At 45.1% G+C, this 13,980-nt stretch overlaps 1 long non-coding RNA gene across 1 annotated transcript; it reads left to right on the top strand.

Moving 5' to 3' along the window:
• The first annotated feature begins 11,207 nt into the window (after positions 1-11,207).
• Positions 11,208-12,174, top strand: LOC120706710. The gene is made up of 2 exons (XR_005688406.1): positions 11,208-11,755; positions 11,908-12,174. It is a non-coding gene; the product is annotated as an uncharacterized LOC120706710 (long non-coding RNA).
• The last annotated feature ends 1,806 nt before the right edge of the window (positions 12,175-13,980 follow it).

The raw sequence follows: 13,980 nt of genomic DNA, 5'->3' as shown, positions 1-13,980 counted from the left end.
TCACAGCTGCAGTTGTTGCAAAAGCCTTTATGCAACAGATTTACAGATTGCATGGCATGCCAATTTCTATCATTTCTGACCGTGATAAAGTGTTCACTAGTCACCTTTGGCAAGAATTGTTCAAACTAGCTAATGTTCAATTGCGCATGAGCTCGGCGTATCATCCTCAGTCTGATGGACAAACGGAAAGGGTAAATCAGTGTTTGGAACAATATCTCAGGTGCTTTGTACATGGCTGCCCTTCTAAATGGGTGGATTGGATATACTTGGCTGAGTTTTGGTACAACTCGAGCTGGCATTCTGCACTGAAAATGTCTCCGTTTGAAGCACACTACGGTCACAAACCCTGCTATTTTGGACTTTCTTCTTCAGCTGCTTGTGCCACACCTGACCTAGACACTTGGCTTCAAGAGAAACAACTAATGCAGGCTCTAATTCAGCAGCAACTGGGCCGCGCTCAGCAGCGAATGAAATACCAGGCTGATAAGAATCGATCTGAGCGCTCTTTTGAAGTTGGAGATGAAGTCTTCTTAAAGTTACAACCTTATGTGCAGTCATCTTTGGCTCCCAGATCAAATCAGAAGCTGGCATATAAGTTCTTTGGGCCTTTTCCTGTGATAGCAAAGATTGGCAAGGTGGCCTACAAACTGCAGTTGCCAGCCCATGCTCAACTTCACCCTGTTTTCCATGTGTCTCAGCTTAAAAAGACGGTGTCTTCTGCTTTAACTCCAGCTGCCATCCCAATTAACCTTGATGGGTTTCAAGTTCCTGAGAAGATTCTGGGCAGGCGTCTGCATCCTGATGGCTTGAAGCTGACTGCCCAAGTGTTGGTGAAATGGTCAGGTATGGATGACTCTTTGGCCACTTGGGAGAATGTTGAGTCCTTGTGCCAGCAATTTCCACATGCACCTGCTCTGGAACAAGCAGGCTGTTATCGGCAGGGGAGTGTCAGCAACCCTGAGGAGCAGCCGGCATCGTCAACAAATGGGCCGCGCAGGAGTAAACGGGCTGCTCAGCCCAACCGCCGCTTCATCAACAATGAATGGGCCTGAGTGGCGTGGGTTCACGTGAGTTGAGCGTATAAAGGAGAGGGTGAGCAGGAGAGAGACATCAAGAATATTATTGTAACAAACTATCTCCACCTGAGAAGCTGTCCTCGCGGCGTCGTCGCCAAATTCTTGTCTTCCTCTGCTCTTGCCTTCCTTCCTCTGAATCTACTTCCGCTACCTCTGATCCTACCTCCGGTACCTAACACATGCATGGGATGGGATGCGTTGGTGGTGGGTAGGGGAATCTCGATTGGACATGTGACTTCGAGGGAGTAAAGAACGGCCGCCGGCGGCCTGTCTGAGGCATGGAGGGGGTGTACATGTACAGGCCTGGCTTGGCGGCCCTCATGGAAATTTTTGCATGTCAATATGCATAGCATCGCTTTGTTTGCTGCAAGCAGTAGGGTTCAGGGCCTGTTTAGTTCATTTTGCAAAAGAATCTAGGTCATTTGAAGTACTAAATGAAGTCTATTTGTAAATTTTTTTGCATAGATGGGTTGTAAATCGCGAGACGAATCTAATGATGCTAATTAATCCCTAAATAATTAATAATTATCGGATGGTTACTGTAGCATCACTGTTGCAAATCATAGATTAAGTAGACTCATTAGAATCGTCTCGCGATTTACAGCCCATCCATGCAAAAGTTTTGTATATAGACTTCATTTAGTACTTCAAATTAGCAAGATTCCTTTTCACTTTAATGTGTTTACGGCTTTTTTGCGTTTACATGTAAAGAACTAAACAGGGCCTCATATGCTTGTAGTGGTTACCTACCGGCCGGCGGATCGGAGACGCAGCTCGCCCTGTGCGCCAGGGCCTCCACGCACCTTCGTACACTTTTGGTTGGTGGTCGGTGGATGGTGGCGGTGAAAGTGAAAACGAAACACGGACGCCATGGATACACCACCGGCACTGCACCGCACCACAGAGAGGGGCGTCGTATCGCGTGCCTCGGCCGGCCATACGCGAGCACCGACCATCGTACAAAAATCGTAGTCCTAGCCGTAACGAACGCCGCAGATCTGAATTTAATTATTTGCTATGGGTTTGTTTAGTTCATTTTGCAAAAAAAATTTGCAAAGAAATCTTGATCATTTGAAGTACTAAATGAAGTCTATTTACAATTTTTTTGCATAGATGGGTTGTAAATCGCAAGACGAATCTAATGATGCTAATTAATCTATGTTTAATCAATAATTAGCGGATGGTACTGTAGCATAACTGTTGCAAATCATAGATTAAGTAAGCTCATTAGATTCGTCTCGCGATTTACAGCCCATCCATGCAAAAAAATTTGTAAATAGACTTCATTTAGTGCTTCAAATTAGTAAGATTCTATTGTAAAATAATGCGTTTACGGTGTTTTTGCGTTTACATGTAAAGAACTAAACATGGCCTATATATTAGCCGTGGATGACCAAGATTGAAGCATGCTTCCGTGTACGTACTGTTACTCCGATCTTGCACGTGCAACACCTGCGGACGTACTGGTGTCTCGTACTTCCGACGACGACACCATGAATCACCAGGTTCAAATCGATTTAATGGATTGAGTTTTGATGTGGAGTGTATTTGAGTAGATTGAAATGAATTATATTAGATAATGGGATGGAGTGGAGCAGTTTCTATGTAAATGCGGGTTGGATTGAAATAGATTCTTTGTGTAGAGTCAAATCATAGATTTAAAACATCACGTTCACACTATAAAATTTTATTGAATTTGACCCAAATTTATTAGAGATCACTTAATAGGACTGACAGCTACTCTGTGCAAAACAGTGTGGCTAGATCTACACGTGGACTCTATCTCAAGAGCCGGACCCTGGAATTAAAATTTCACATTCACACTATAAAATTTTATCGAAATTGACCAAAATTTGTTGGAGATGACTCATTATGACTGACAGCTACTCTCACTCTGTTCGCTTCATCTTCGCTGCATCCAGCCAACAGTATTTCTCTCTCACACAAAACCAGCACCAGCCACCAGCAGTACTTTTCTCTCACAAAAAATCAGCACCAGCCAGCCGAACACAATGTCTGTGCAAAGCAGTGTGGCTAGACCTACACGTGGGCCTCATGTCAAGAGTCGGACCCTGGAATTAAAATCTCGTGTTCATAATATAAAATTTTATCGAAACTGACCGAAATTTGTTGGATATGACTCAGTATGACTGACAGCTATTCTCTGCAAAGCAGAGTGGCTATACCTACATATGGGCCCCATGTCAAGAGCCGGACCTTAGAATTAAAACCTCGCGTTCACACTATAAAATTTTATCGAAATTGACCCAAATTTTTTGAGATGACTCAGTATAATTGGCAGCTACTCTGTGCAAAATAGTGTGACAAGATATATATATATTATAAATTTTTTTGAGGAACGGATTCTTATTGGGTTGTAACCATAGTTTGGCTAATAATTTATTACATTATAAGCGCAAATGTTTGGGTTGGATTGGTGTGTGGTGGCGGTGATTTGAGATGGAGTGGATTCATATAATATCTCTTATGAGAATGAAATGGTGTGGGTATTGTTTGGTTTTCAATCCATTGGCAGACCGAATGATGAACAGCCAGCTAGCCGCTAGCGTTTGCGCCTGCGGGCAAGCACAGCTGTTTTGTATCAGCAGCGGCAGAAGATCCAACACGGTGTAGTGTACTCTCTCGAGCTCGTGTGTGGAACCTTTTTCTGAATTCTGATTGCATTTCTTCCCGTCCGGTACCGCGAAAAACTAAGGGAAAACGCACGAGCCAGCCGGCCGCTCTCTTCCCCTGTTTGATATGTTTTTGTATCCAGTTCCACTCATGCATTGATTCTTTTCCAATAGCAGAATTATTATTTAGCTTTGACGAAAGCTAGTTAGCTGCTAGCATTTACATCACTTGTATATCTCGATGATCCATGTATTCATATTTTTCAATTTTAGTAAAATAGATGCCGCACTATTTTGTTGATACAATGCTTTCATCTGGATGTGACATCATCCTCCATAGTGAAGCTTCGGCACACCAAACTAGTTTTATATATCAATGTTTTTATTTCTGATATATACCTCTTTATGGATGATCGACTGATTTGAAGTATCTCTTAACCCATTACTTTATAGACTTGTGCAAACCACGCGGGGTCATCTAATTGTTTCTAGAAATCAATTGAAACCCAACATAAAATCTCTTGAATATATATTGGGCACCATATCCTATAGAAACCAAAGGTCTTGTGCAAATTTTGGACACTCCAACGGAGGCCACTGGATCTCCATCCGAGGACATGGAACAGAGCCGGGGGATTTTTTCATTTAGCCGCCCGCCTCTCACCCCACCGTTCCCTGCGCCTTTTGCATTTGGCCCCTCCGTTCCGTTCCGTCGCCCCTCTGTTCCCCTCCATTCCGTCCCGAGCGGATCCGTTCCGCCCACAGCGCCGCTGCTTCCTTCCCTTAGGCGCCGCCGCCCACCAGATCGTCCAGCGCCGCCGCCCTCAACCGCCTCCACCAGCGCCGCCACCCTCCAGCTCTTTTGGGTCGCCGCCGCCCTCCAGCTGGTCCACCACCGCCGCCCTTCATGGAGCGGCCTCCAGCGCCGGCGCCCTCGTCGGTAGGATCGCCGCTGCCCTCGTCACCGCATAATTTTATCTGTACAGAGTTTGTTGCGTCTGAAACAGCCAGCTGTGCTTCTCCGTTGCAGGAAGGAGGGTCTTGAGCTTGTTGATTCAGTTTTTGAGTCGGCAAGGAATGAGTACGTCTATCTGCCATCTGCATTTGTATGTCCTCCTGAGATAGTTGTATGTCCTATATGCAGGCTGCCGTGCGTGGGGTTGTCATCAGTTGACTTCACCCGTTTATTCAGACTAGGAGGCAAGAAGCTCTGCCATCTGCTCCCAGTCATTATCAGGCACTTGGTCCCTCTTGGTAAGGCCTGCAACCTTTCATGAGACCAAATCTCTTTTGATGATATCCACTGCCGATTGTTCATACTCTACATTGCATGCTACTAAAGTTTTTCATTTTAGTGCTATCTGAAGTTTCTGTCTTAATACATTTAGCTTGCAAGCACATGTTTGGTGGATTAGAGCTTAATTTTGTTGTGTTACTATTGGACTAAGACTAAATAAACTTTAGAGTTAAACACCCGATTTTAGTTTTCTTGTTGATGCATAGGACCAAAAAAACAAGACATGTAATGGGCAGAGCTGAAACATGTGGAATTAGTTCCTTTTCATGGTTGCATTTGTGGTTTTGATTATAGTTCGAGTGTGTCATCATGAGTTACTGAGAAATCTTTACTTGTGGAGCAGCGGTACCTGTTGAAGAAGAGATTTGGACTTCTGCCAACCCAGAAGGCAGCACCCAAGTACTGAAGTTTAAACTTTCAACTATCCAACCATATGGATGTTCTGGATAAAATCATCTGTTTCACAGCTTGTTGGTTGTAATGTAGATTAGCTATCTAAGAAAAGAAATCAAACACTACTAGGCTGACAGAGTGACCATGTACAAGAAATATACTTATTTATATTTTGATATATGCAATAGAATGGGAATTTAATTGTACACTGGAACTTGTAATCCAGCCGTCATGTGGGTGTATATTGACTATGATGATTGTTTCATTGAGGTAGCTCCACATCACTGAGAGCAAACCAGTTTCATGTATTGACTCAATCTGAAAATATGTAATGTAATTGTTTTCTGTTTTTTTATGATGAGATTGACTCAAGTGCAAACCAGTTTCATGTATTGCATGTTTTCAGATTCTGTACTGGAACATTGCATGTTTCAGAAAATGGAAAAAATTTGCTGTCTGGACCATCAGTTGGCTGTACTACCAAACTACCTTGAATATTGACCACATGTACTGAATACCATTGCATATTACACCTTAGAAGATTAGAAAACATGGGACCAGGGTGCCCAACATCTCATCAAAGCATCCACCAAGATGCCAGCATCTGATCCATGGGTGAAATTATTTCTTCATGCAAATATGAGACCACAGACTGAACATGTTAAGCCTGAACATCTCATCCACAGACTGAAATACAAATATGATTCACAACTCACATTCAAATAATTATTACAGATTGGCTCACTTAATAGCAATAAGCTTACTGAAACTTGAAATATCAGCTAAGCAACATTGTTTGGGCAATTGCGTCGACTCCCGATGATGCAGCTCCCAACTCCATGGCGTCGCGGGCGGCCGCCGGCTCCATGGCGGTGCTACAACGAGGCGTGCGACGAGGGCGGCGACGACATGTGCGATAAGGGCGGCAGGACCACGACAGTGTTGCACGGGTCGAGGCCGGCGGTGGACGAGTCGAGGCCGGCGGTGCTGCACGGGTCGAGGCCGGCAGGCGGTGCTGCACAGGTCGAGGCCGGTGGTGCTCGTACATTCTGGTGGCCGTGCAATGAGGCCAGCAGCGGCGCCTAGGGCAGGCACGTTCTGTGACTCTGCCGCCCTTCTCGCCACGGACGACGCCTATCGCGGCTTCGTTCTTCCTGGCCAGTTCTTGCCGACGTCCGGGGTGAGTCATGCTGGGGCCGTGCTGGAGATCGAGGCCAGCGGCGCCAAGGGTAGGAAGCGGCGGCGCCTAGGGAAGGAAGCGGCGGCGCTGTGGGCGGACGAAGAAACGGCGCTACGGGAGGGCGTCGCACGGATCCGCTCGGAACGAAGGGGAACGGAGGGGCGACGGAACGGAACGGAGGGGCCAAATGCAAAAGGCGCAGGGAACGGTGGGGTGAGAGGCGGGCGGCTAAATGAAAAAATCCCCTGGCTATGTTCCGTGCCCTCGGATGGAGATCCAGTGGCCTCCGTTGGAGTTTCCAAAATTTGCACAAAGTCTTTGGTTTCCATAGGATATGGTGCCTATATATTGTGAGGTCATAAATAAAAACTATTGGCTGATTTCAAGTGTCGCTTCACCCCTATTTTGTAGGCAGGTCAGTGCATGTGGCTCTACCTCATTGTTTCAAAAAATTCGACTGAAACATATAACGTTATGGAGTCATTCCCATTTAGCTAGCTGTCTAGCTAGATGAGTATTGCATGCCAGCTGTCTAGCTAGATAAGTACTGCTTGCAACATTCAACATCGTTGAATAAATAACATGTGCTGGGCTTTACAATAAAAACACAGGTGCTAGAGGGGCCATGCCCCCCATCCCTCTCGTTGTTCCGCCATTGCTTTCAGTGCACGTACGCAATCAAGCCAAGGTTAACCTAACCGGTGGGAACCGGTCCACCGGTCAAACCGGTCCGGTCCGGTTCCGGTTCCGGCCGGTACCCAACCGGCCAAAATTCAAATTTTAAATTTGAATTCAAAAAATTCCTAAAAATACTTCAAGGTGTGATGAATCTAATGGTGTCAAATTTTCTCAAAAATTCATTCATTTAGTATAGTTTGTGGGAATTTAAAGTTAAATAAAAAAAAGAAAAAGAAAAAAAATGGGCCAGCCCATGAAGGCTCACCGATCAAACCGGTCAAACCGTCCGGTAAACCGGTCAAACCGGTCGGTAAACCGGTAAAACCGGCCGGTAAACCGGTTGCACGAGAGCTTTTGAATTTCAAACCGGTAAAACCGGCCGGTAAACCGGTCAAACCGGCCGGTAAACCGGTCGGAACCGGTTGCACGGGAAAATTTGAATTTATTTGAATTTGGATTTGAATTCAACCGGTTTCCACCGGTTACCGGCCTAACCGGTCCGGTAAACCGGTACCGGAGGGCGGCGGTAACCGGTTTCCGGTTGGGAAATAAAACCCTGAATCAAGCCCGCAATGTCATAGGAGGACATTAGGCAATGTCACTATCATCCTCCGAATGAAAATGACAGCCTGCTGTGAATTGCGGCATGTTCTACTATGCTGCTGGTGCTGGCCGATTGCGACAGACAACGATAAAGCCAGTGGCGGAACCAGGATTGAGTTGAACCCCGGGCCGAGTTTTAAATATAGTTGTGACAAAAACCAGACGTCGACAAACTCATAGTTCAAAAAATACACGAGAACATAATGGAAGATCAAAAGATACACGAGAACATAATGGAAAGATAGAAAACATACAACAAGTGTCATCGCGAAGTAGTATATTTATTCTTCTTCAATAATTTTTTGGGCTTCTTCAGCAATTTTTTGGGCCGAACCCCGGGCCATGGCACGGGTGGCCCGGGGTGTACATCCGCCACTGGATAAAGCAGAAGGATGGCTCGCGGCCCAACTGATAAACAACAATGGCTCCTTAGAGCAACTCTAGCTGGGAGAGCAAATGAACTATCATTTTTGTAGGCCTTCTAAATTTCTCCTCCCTTCTAATTTGGTAGCCCTCTATTTAGGCTGTCAACTGTGGGGCCCACTGATTTCTCAATTTTTTTTCCTTTCCTTCATCCAGATCCCCTTCGCCCCCACTCTGGCCGTTCGCGGGCGCTCCGAAGGCGACGGTGGCCGTGGACGGAGATGGCCGCCGCGCCGGGGCGGGTGGCGTCCACCTGGAGGAGCGCGGCGCCGCCGCGGACGAGGAGGCGATGGACCTACTGTGGGAGAGCGATGGCGCCAAGAGAGCAGGGCCAGCATGAGAGCTACCGGTGTCGGCGCGCGCGGCGCTGGGGTCCAAGCCTCCTCGGCGACCGGACGACGAGAGGGGCGGCGGTGGGGCGGCTGGCGCCGGCGGCGCAGGTAGGGCACGGGCGAGTGGGAGAGGTGGGTGTGGTGCTGAGGGGATGACAGGTGGGGCCCAGTTGTCGGTTGGAAAAATGGAAGCTCAATTTACTCAGCCTGCTGGAATGGAGGCTCATATTTGGGTGAGTAAAATTTAGTAGTGGACTTTTAAATAGACATTTGCTCATTCAAATTTAGCAGCCCTACTGGAATTGCTAGATATTGAATTTGGGCCTTCTTAGCCCAAACGTTATGTCTACGCAGACCATCAGAGGCCTAGCCCATCAGCTAGATTGCTCTACTGGGCCTGGAAGCGCCGTACTTTGAGCCAGAAAACCTATATATCTTCTGGTAGAAATTTTGTTAGTTATCTTCCATTATTTGAGATCTGTGCAGACTAAAATAAATGGCTAGGATCTAATCAGGTGGGAGGACATACTTGCACGCACAGCTTGCTGTGAGGTGGAGATAGACAGATGTCCAAATATGGCTGGCTACGGTGGTAACGGAAGTTGGATGGATTCATTGCTTTAATTTTCTTTTGAACCGTAAATAATTTTTGAAATCCGTTTCAACCATAATGATCTTTAGAATTTATGCAACAAAACAAGATATAATATGAATATATTTTATCTTCTAAATATTATTTTTAAAAATCAATATTTGCAATGAACTGTTTCAACAATTTGATTATATATGTTCAACAATTTATATATACTAATTCAACATTTTCATATAAAATGTTGCATTAGTTTATTCAAATTGTTGAACTAAGTTTTTAAAATATCGACTATAGTAGTTTAAAATGTTGACCAGTTTGCATTTTAAATGCACTATCTTGGAGTATCTCTAGCAAAAAAAACAATTTGACATGTCAGATTAAAAGAAAAAAAGACCACCTACCTATGTGCATGCAGTTCGAACCGGTGTGCTGTGTGCTGTTCGTGCATTGGGCCATGGACCGTACAGAAGAGTTGTCGGCCGTCCGCGGGCCGTGCGATATGTAGCTAATTCACCTTCCGGAATATAGACAGGAGCCCCCGTTGCTGCCCCCAATTTCCAGGATTGCTAGGAGCCGTGCTCGCTCACGGTCACGGACAAGGTTTAAGTTACCGACCGGTCCGGCCAAACTGGCGGGGTCCGGTACCGGTATACCGGACCGGTTTGGTCGGAAACCGGTCCAAACCGGTCGAAGTCAAATTTGAATTTAAAGCCCTCTGCGCAAACGGTTCGTACCGGTTTACCGGCGGGTTTGACTGGTTTACCGGTCGGTTTGACTGGTAACCGGCCAAATTCAATTTTTTTTCTTTTTTGGTTTAAATTCAAATGCCCGCAAAGTATACTAAATTAATGTTTGTATAACATGTTTTAGTCTAAATGAACCCTCCAATCTTTTTTTATACTACTTTTACATTATATTTGTATACTTTTGTATGCACGCTTTTTTTTGTTTAACTTCAAATCCCCGCAAACTATACTAAATGAACGAATTTTTGAGAAAATTTGACATCATTAGATTCGTTGCACCTTGAAGTATTTTTAGGAATTTTTGAGAATTTTTCAATTTTTTGAATTTAAATTTGAATTTTAAATTTAGACCGGTTTGATACCGGTCCAAACCGGAACCGGGCCGGACCGGTTTGACCGGTAACCGGTCAAACCGGATCGGTTCCCACCGGTTTGGTGAACCCTGGTCACGGCTCACCGCAACGTAGGGGTGGAATCTTTAAAAGACGAAACCTGACCCTGCTCTTCCGCCCAAAACGAGCGCACGTAAGGCCACGTTGCCGGCGAATCTCGGTCGTCCGATCTCCGGTCTGGTTTAATCCTGTCGTCCGTCGGCATGGACAGCGGTTGGGTCCAGAACCTTCCCGTTCCTGAGCACATCGTCTCTGCCGCTCCTCATCGGCTCATCCCAGGGTTCACCTTCCCGACCGATCCAGCCAAACCGGAGGAGTCCGGTTCCGGTATGCCGGTCCGGTTTGGCCGGTAACCGGTAGAAACAGGTCAAATTCAAATTTGAATTCAAAAGCCGCCGTGCAATCGGTTCGGACCGGTATACCGGCCAGTTTGACCGGTTTACCGGTCGGTTTGACTAGTAACCGGCCAAATTCAATTTTTTTTCTTTTTTTGGTTTAAATTCAAATGCCCGCAAAGTATACTAAATGAATGTTTGTATAACATGTTTTAGTCTAAATGAACCCTCCAATTCTTTTTTTACTACTTTTACATTGTATTTGTATACTTTTGTATGCACGCTTTTTTGTTTAACTTCAAATCCCCGCAGACTATAATAAATGAACAAATTTTTGAGAAAATTTGACACTATTAGATTCGTCGCACCTTGAATTATTTTTAGGAATTTTTTGAGAATTTTTTATTTTTTTGAATTTGAATTTGAATTTTGAATTTGAGCCGGTTTGGTACCGGTGCAAACCAGAACCGGGCCGGACTGGTTTGACCGGTGACCGGTTCCCACCGGTTTGGTGAACCCTGTCATCCTCGCTCCACCGCGAATTCGCGGCCCTACTCGGCTCCTCCCTCCCTGTTACCGTCCGCTGCCTCCTTCCTTTTCTAGCCAAGCAGCGGGTGCGACGCCGCGAAGAAGGAAGAGGAGATGCGACAGGCGCGACGCAAAGCAGCAGATCAGCGGCGGCGCCGGCTGTGATTCTCTCCACCTGCTCCCCTGACCCGCAGCCCTTCTCCTCCTGGCCATGCACATTGTCTACCCATCGTCGCTATGTTGCAGGTTCACCACCTCCGTCAATTTGCAGACGCGGCCCACCAGAGCTCATCGTGAGGGTGCTGCCAGCTGCCTTCGACATAGCGGACAGCCGGCAGCCGCGCATGGTGGAACGCATTACGGCTGGTTCTGCCTGGCGACATCGCAGCCCGGGAGCCGGGTTGGCGGCAACTCGGCGACGGCGTCCTCCTTAACGCCTGCTGCTGTGAGAGAGGACTTCCCATGTGCACAACAGGAGGCAAGCTCAAGCAGCAAGGTGGATGGTGGACATGCACCGACGCATCGACACTAAGGCCTCGCGTTCCAGGTCCAGGTCCCTTCCATGCTCCCTCACTCCATTGCTGCAGTCCCCTCCTCTACCATTGTTTGCCTCCCACAACGAATTGCTATGCATTTCAGTTATTCGATGAAATGCCCCGGTGTACTTGTTTAACGATGAATGCAACAATATTGCTGCAGGTTCTTATGCTCCAGTTATAACATCAAATCTACCTTCCAAATTCCATACGGGTGCAACAAGTGAGACCACTAGATAATTGGCGTATGCTAACCGTAGCTCATTTGTTGGTTTTCTTTCAAAAAGTTATTAAGTTTGCTGAAGCTATTAAGAAATTTCCAGCATTGTTATGTTAGTTTAGTACAAATTAAAGCGATTCAAGCTAGCTTTCAGGATAAACCTTTCTCCAATATGGCTAAACCTTGGTGCGATCAATTTCCTATATCATATCTCACAGGCTGTCCTTAACTTCTTCATATTGTACAGGCTATTTCAGCACCTCATACAACCCCGAGCACCACAATTCATAAATTTACTTAAAAGGAATGGAACTTTTCAAAAAGGAATGATTTGTGTTAGACTTTTCTAAAACATACATGATTAGTTTATTAGCTGTATCACCTTGGTATAACCGAACTTTTTGAGTTTGTTGAAGGAATAGGTTACCTCTTTGAGCATGTTCGAAGACTGAACAATTTCTATGAACGTGTACACAGACCCTACCTCTATGACCATCTTCGAAGACTGAGGCTTGTATTACATAATTTCGTGAATTCAACACAGGAATGTGACCCCAAGGTCCAGCGCCTAGTAAGGAGTTCGGTACAGGTGATTGCGATAAAAAGGAAGAAACATTAATTTTTTTCCTACCACATCCACGTTCATCTGCCCATCACTGTAATTCTAGACACAAGTTGCTACTACTAAAGTTCACTGAAAGTGATTCATGACACATAATATTAGCTTGTCGTCGATTTTGCCAACCAGATTGATAGCAAAGAGTGATGCCTTACTTTTACACTGCCTAAAGGGACAAAACTTTGTGCAGATTACACACAAAGTAAGGTCATGTTTAGTTCACACCCCATAAACCCCATAAATGCAAAAAAAATATCACATCGAATGTTTCGACACATGCATGGAGTACTAAATGAAGTCTATTTACAAAACTTTTTGCATTGATGGGCTGTAAATCGCGAGACGAATCTAACGAGCCTACTTAATCCATGATTTGCAACAATTATGCTACAGTAATCATCCGCTAATTATTAATTAATTATGGATTAATTAGCATCATTAGATTCGTCTCGCGATTTACAACCCATCTGTGCAAAAAAATTTGTAAATAGTCTTCATTTAGTACTTCAAATTCGCAAGATTCCATTGCAAATTTTTTTTTCAAAACATCTAAATACGGCCTAACCTGCAATCAGAGGAGTGACAAAATGACTCATATGGCCAATTCAACACTATCAAACATAGGTGTACATTTAAAAAAGCATCTGTTTACACACAGACAATTTTATGGTACAGTACCATGTGTAATGAGAAAAAAAAAGTATAGTCTTCAAAAATATTCTTAAATTTAACTTCAAAACCTGAACTTTTATCTTAATTGCTGGACCCATATGAGTATATTACTTTATTCTCTCAGGTGAAGTTCAGAGTATACAATTCCTGATTTATGTGACTGTGTTCGGCTGGCCCATTTTCGGCTGCTCCCAGCTGCTCTCGGCTGGAGGGTACCAGCCGCTGGCTGCAGTGCAGCAAGCCGGCTGCTTTCAGCAACTGTGGACTATAGCTGCTGTTGGTGGTTTTGGAATTTAAATTTTGCCATCAAATAGGTACGTACTTGCGTCACATAGACATGTGCACACAAAAGTTTGAACAAGTCATTAAATATTATTACATCCATAACAATGGGCACATATGCTCCGTATATGAAAGACATGTTAACATGCAACAGCCATAACACAGGTAAGTGAAATTTTGGCGCCAACTTCGCAAGCAAAATTTGCACCAAAATCAGTTATCAATCACCAGTTTTATAATCATCTAATCATACAACCGAATGGAGGTCAGCCAATTACCAAATTACCAACTGGTCGTGCATTATGCACTATATGCACAAATCCAAACTTCATGAACCGTGGTCTGCAACCTAGACGAGCTGCTCATGGCAGCTGGTGCTAATTGAGACGCCATGCTTGCTGCCAATTGCCACCTCCAAGCATACACTACAGTTACAACAAAGG

Source organism: Panicum virgatum, chromosome 5K (genome assembly GCF_016808335.1).
Source record: "Panicum virgatum strain AP13 chromosome 5K, P.virgatum_v5, whole genome shotgun sequence".
In the NCBI taxonomy this organism is placed as follows: Eukaryota; Viridiplantae; Streptophyta; class Magnoliopsida; order Poales; family Poaceae; genus Panicum; species Panicum virgatum.
This window is presented reverse-complemented; position numbering and strand designations above follow the sequence as displayed.